Source organism: Engraulis encrasicolus, chromosome 9, assembly GCF_034702125.1.
Source record: "Engraulis encrasicolus isolate BLACKSEA-1 chromosome 9, IST_EnEncr_1.0, whole genome shotgun sequence".
Lineage (NCBI taxonomy): Eukaryota > Metazoa > Chordata > Actinopteri > Clupeiformes > Engraulidae > Engraulis > Engraulis encrasicolus.
In genome coordinates, this window is record NC_085865.1 from 11,131,313 (window position 1) to 11,137,503 (window position 6,191).

The window sequence follows — 6,191 nt, forward strand, 5'->3', positions numbered from 1 at the left end:
TTTCAACAGATGGAGCTAGGAGAAATTAAGACTGAGCGCCCAGACTGAGCAGCAGCCCCGACCCATGCACACCGAGCCGACCGCCAGCCAGGCAGCACCACTGCTATTGACGCAACAGCCCGAGACAATAACGGAGGAGTTTGTGCCCTGGCTGCGCGCGAGGCGAGCAACACATTAGCCTCCTAAAAAGGAATGTGAAAAAGCTTTTCAAATCGCGTTACAATGGTGTTACTATAAATAGTGCCTAGATATGTGTTCTCCTCAAAACAGTGGGCAAAATGGCCCTGTTGTGCTGTGGGAGGCTGTTGATGAGTTGTATTTGTTTTCTTCAAAGTAGGCCTATAGCCCACTGAAAGAAGGCGCCAAAAACAATGCCACAACCATGCGGTCTATACTTACCATTAAATCTGACCATATGTTAACGCATCTCTTACCACACACTTCCCCTCGTTTCCCCGACTGAAACATAAAAGATCCCAAGATAAACACACAATACTGGAGAGAGGATTCTGATAATGCCCTTTAGGGGGCATTGCATACAATGTATAAAGCAGGACAGTGAAAGGTGTTTCCCAGTTTCAAATCGCCGTCTCTGCTACTGTAAGCTGCCCTCCGTATATTCAGTGGCAAATGAAATGAGCATTTTTTTTCTTGCTTGTTTTAAAAATGCGACGTTAGTGTTGGGGTATTGGTAGGTTAAACATGGCATAGACCTATTAAACAAACCGATAAAACACGCAGCGTAAATATGAAATATCGTAAAAAAAATAATCATACAATGTCGACTGTAATTAGACTTAAGACTACAAATGTTTTGGTTGCTTAGGATTAGATTAGGCTACTTCCATAATTGTTGCTAAATGGGCTAGCACATATGTGGGTAAAATAGGATATGTATAAAGTGTTAATAATAATAATAATAATAATAATAATAATAATAATAATAATAATAATACAGGTAATGTCATGCAGCCTAGTCGACCTGTAGGCTACATTTTTATAATGTTGCCTAGGCTTTGTGTAAACTGATATGATGGTTGCCTATGATAAATAATTCAAACACAGATTATGTTCATGTGCACATTTCCATCGGACTGGCTGGTAAAACTTTGAATAATTTTAAATAAAAAGAAATAGAAAGAGTGCACATTTTCACCAGCGTCAGTTGAGCTTCCTGTATTGATCTATGCGGAAGTTAATGGAAGTGAATTAATAGCTCAATTCCAAGGACGTTCTCTTCACTCTCGCGGGCTGCTGATCAGTGAGCGCGCGTGGTTGGACTCTGCGTAAAAGAGACTGCAACCAACAACCTCTCGCGCACCAATGTGTCCGTTCTAATTAAAACAGCCGACTGACCACGCGAGTCCCCCCGGACAGTTGGACAGTCTACTTTTGATGGAAATGACTGCTAGAATATAGCAACGTTTAAATAGCCGAGAAACCTGTTTGAACTGTGTTTTGTTTCGTGCAGTTCGCGAACAACATTATTAGATTGAAGTGCCTTCGAGTAGGCTACCTGGAATTCGACAGTAAGTAGGCTACGGTGATTTGTCGTGTTGTGTTGTGTACATTTGAACCTTACTGTGTTTAAAGCTAGCATTTAACATGAATACAGTACATAGAAGCTTTCCAAAACCTATTGTAACTGTTCATTAATGTCTGTCATGGTTGAGGAAGTTTAGAGAGAGAGACGATAACTTTGACAGCATCAACACACCTCCTCCCTCGTAGTGGGATTCATCGAATGTCAATCATATGAGTCGCCAATGAGAGACGTGTGTGTTATGTTTGGCTCGAGTTTATGAACAGATTCAAGCAGACTTCTTACAACTTAAATAACATCGCCATAACAGGAAATCATCAACTGCCAGAATAACTACGAGTGGTGGTTTTAAGACTAGATAGATTATAAAATATAATTTAAAATGTCATAGACTGCCGGCTGTCCAGCCAATGCACTGGGGATAAGTGATTTGAAGCAAGTGCACACATCCCACTATTGTACATTTAACCCCCTTAAGGAATGGTTTCAAATGCCGTATAAAATCCATGATGCATTAATCTGGTGTGATAGGCATTACGGAGTCTATAGTGTTTTGTAGAGAAACACAGTAAGCATTTTATGTAAAACAGAGTGGAATTTCTCTGGTGAATTTATGGAGAGTGGGGAAAAAAACATTTCTTTTGAAAGCCCCAAAAGAAAAAGACCCAGTAAATTCTCTCAATGTATTTTCCTCCATTTCCCTCCTCTAGCCTACTGGTCTTGTCTCAGCCTGCATGCGTTCATTTTTCTATCTAATTATTTCCTCTTTGCCATGCAGTGGAGGTTGACAGTGATGGATCGCAGGTTAAAAATGAACACTTTCTCCTCAAGCAGCCCTCTGTTGCGGCGGCCATATTTTGGTCGACTGTAATAATACAGAAGTGAAGCCCGTCTCTGTGTCTGCCTGCCTGCCTGCCTCCATGACTTTAGACCTGCATGCCTTGGAGCAGTAGTTTTCAAAGTGGGGGCTAGGGACCCCTGGGGGGCCCACGAGAGGGTGCTAGGGTTGGGGTGGGGCGGGGGTGGAGGGGGGGGTGGGGTTGTTGGCAGGACAAGTATTGCACAACAAATTGAATAATTTACCTTCTGAGCTGAATAACTAACATGAACCAAATCATCCAAAAAATAAGCTAAACAATAATTCTAAAATTTTTTATAATAATCTATTACATCGTTGAACATTATTGCATTCATCAGTATTATTTTATACAGTGGGGCACTGTCTCAAGGAGCTACAGTAGATTATGGTTGTGAAAGGGGGATGCGCCGGAGAAAAAGGGCGGCATGATGAGTCGATCCATGTAAAGGGGGGCCTTGGCTGGTCTACGTACAACGCAGGTATACGCAGTATACCCACTTCAAAATTTCAGGGATTTCAGTATACCCACTTAAAATTGATTGATCCATTACATAGAATAGCGCAAATATATACAGTATACCCACCACAAAAAAGTAGACTACACCACTGGAACCCCTTTCCTTGGTCACACAGTCCTCTTCTCTGCTCTTCTCCTTTCCCCATGGTCCATAGACTGCATGCTGTACTGCTGCATTGGGAGCCAGAAGTTTCCCCAAGCAGATCAGATGTATTTCACTGCCCTTAGACCTGCATGCCTTAGAGCAGGGGCGTGGAACCTTTATCATTCGAGGGGCCACTTCAAATTGCTCCGAGGGCCATAAAAGTCCTCCAAGGGCCGTACTAGGAACACAAATCAGGATTTCCCCCTGCACTTTAGGCCTATATTGAAGGCAGCCACCTTTACAACAGACCCCACCTTCTCTGGGTCCCCTGAATGTAGCTTAATTGTATTACAAATGGAATTTCTAAGATTCCTCTGCAAAATATGTCATAGTTCATATGAAGCTGCATAACGTTAAAAGTATGTCGGGGGTCAGATAAAATGGCTTCAAGGGCCGCAAATGGCCCTCGAGACATAGGTTCCCCACCCCTGCCTTAGAGTCACAGCAGAGATTCTTTAAGTATAGAGATATGCCAATGTAATAGGTTGCTATGGGCACCTAACATGACCAGGTTCCGGTCTGCCTAAAGGGGCGTCCTAGCATTGAATAGAACAGTTCTTAGGTCTGTCTAGGTCTGCCTAAAGGGGGATTCCCCCCCTCCCCCTTGCAATAATAGAACCCGGAAACAATGGGCCAATGGAACCTCTCTCTCTCTACTCTCTCTGTCCATAAGGGTCAGCGGGCGGCACAGCGTCCAGAGGCATCAACCATTTTTGACCAGTAAGGGGGCACCACAAGACACAAACTTAACAAATGTTGTTCATAAAGGGGCACCAGTGAGGTATAGTGCCCGGGGGGCACCACATTGTCTTAATGTGGTCCTTTCCCCACGCACGGTTCATAGTCTGCTGTACGGCAGCATTGGGAGCCAGTTTCCCCCCAGCTCAGAGCTCAGATGTGTACGGTATTTCATTCCCTGCAGGTTTTCCCCTCTTCCCACTGCAAGGAGCGCCTGTGCATTAGGGCTCGGCTGTGTGGAGTAGTGCAGTACACTAGGGCAGTGGTTCCCAACCTGTTTTTTCAGGGACCCATATTTTTAACATTGTAAGCTATGGTGACCCAATCGCGCGAGCGGCCGCACAAGAGGGAGTCACATGATGCCTATTAATTATCATTTCATTCCTGAATTTGTCTTCTGTCAAATATAGAATAACTGTATCACTTACATTGTGTTGCTTCTATGCATATATTAGTTTAACCCTGTGAAACCTGAACCATGAAAGCAATGAGAGAAAATTCTATTTTTTTGGAATTTGCTTCAATATTGGTCCCTTATAAGAAATGTAAAAAAAAAATTCAAAATGTTGTTAAGGTCACTGAGATATTTAATGCATCATATATGATGCATCAGGCTTTTAATGAATGAAAATTCCAATTTCATGACCATTGAAAAATGACTTTTAATGCATTTACAACTTTTTTTTAATTTAAAAAAGTTGTCAGACAATTTAATTTGAGGATTATCTTTAAATATTTAGTGAGATCCTGCCATTTTTTAAGCCTATCCTTGTTTTAGCAGGACCATATTTTACATTTCCCACAGCCTGGTTGGGTAATTTTTTTAAATCTATGTAAAAACATAGCTGATCGAATGCTTAACAACCTATTTATGAGTGTAATATAGATCATTATTCATTTTTGATGTGTAATTTGAATATATGGGTCCATTACTACAATTGGACCATTTCTCCATTCACTTCAATGCATTTTTTACGAGATCATAATTTCAACATTTTGCATCACATTTTCAAAATTGCAAGTAAAACCTGTTTCTTAAGGCAATATCTTTGTCTTGAAGTAAAACAACTTGTGTGTTTTGTTAAACGATCGTCGTGGTATACTTTGTAAGTTTCCCTATGGAGCAAATGCATTGATGGCTGACTTCCTGCCACCGCCGGATGGTGCTTATATGTTTCATCAGTTTTAGCACGATCTCTCTGCAACACGGTGTAAAAATATAAACTCTTCCTTGATTAATTGCACAAAGCAAGTGTTCAAATTAAAGGATGTAGAGTTATATTTCGGAAATTTGTACACAAACCTTTTGCAATTTGACGATATCTCAGCGACGGTCAGGGAAACCGCTTCTACTCCATTTTTGCATTTTTCGCCGAGCTGTGATCAACTTGTTGTTGACCGCTGCTCTCTTGTGGCGGTTTCCGTGTACTGCAGGACGTTTGGAAATGACACGCAGGATGTTTTTGAGATGGATTTTTTTTGTGTCAGCGTGGAGAGGGCTTTGAATTTGATGCATCATATATGATGCATCCGGCGCGATAGGGTTAAATGCTTTGTCATTTATTCCATATGGGCTATATATGGTATTACAATGAAAGCCCCTTAAACTCAAGAGGGCTTCGCGACCCACTGTGGATCTTTGGCGACTCATAGGTTCCTGACCCATAGGTTGGGAACCACTGCACTAATGTAATGTAGTGTAGTGTAGTGTAGGGTAGGGTAGGGCTATGGCGCGTGTGGTTGACACACAAACCCGCACTTGGCTTTGCTGTGTGGTGTTATCAAGGCCATGTGGTCTCATTACTTCTGCTTGTATCATTTATGTTCAGCACATGGGTTAGGGGGAGTGCGCACACACACGTGTGTGTGTGTGTGTGTGTGTGTGTGTGTGTGTGTGTGTGTGTGTGTGTGTGTGTGTGTGTGTGTGTGTGTGTGTGTGTGTGTGTGTGTGTGTGTGTCGCTCTGTCTGCCTGTCTATGTGCTTGGGGGAGTATAGATGTTCTGTAATTTGTGTCTAGACCAGAACTCTTGGCCTGTTTCTTGAGATGGCCCAGGGCACTGAAAGCACTCTCAAACATGAGCATGCACACACACACACACACACACTCATACGCGCCTGCATGCACGGACACGCGCACGCACGCGTGCACATGCACGACCACACACACACAAACACACACACAAACACACACACGTGCATGAGTGCACGCACGCATGCATGCACACAAGCACACAAGCACACACGTACCCACAAACACACACTCACCGCTCCCTGAATTCACATGCCGTGTGTTCTAAGCGATTAGCCCTGTTTGCATTCTCACCATCGCTCCTTAGAGCTGACGTCGGAAAAAAGAGGCCTGGCTATGCTAACTACTGTATTTTATCA

The 6,191-nt window shown here is 42.8% G+C and overlaps 1 protein-coding gene across 1 annotated transcript in view; it reads left to right on the top strand.

The window, feature by feature from the left end:
• Positions 1-1,309: 1,309 nt before the first annotated feature.
• Positions 1,310-6,191, top strand: part of eya1 (EYA transcriptional coactivator and phosphatase 1) — a 184,929-nt gene continuing 180,047 nt past the window's right edge. Inside the window, exon 1 of the mRNA XM_063206475.1 lies at positions 1,310-1,529. The gene's annotated coding sequence lies outside the window, so the exon portion shown is untranslated. The remainder of the gene's footprint in view (positions 1,530-6,191) is intronic.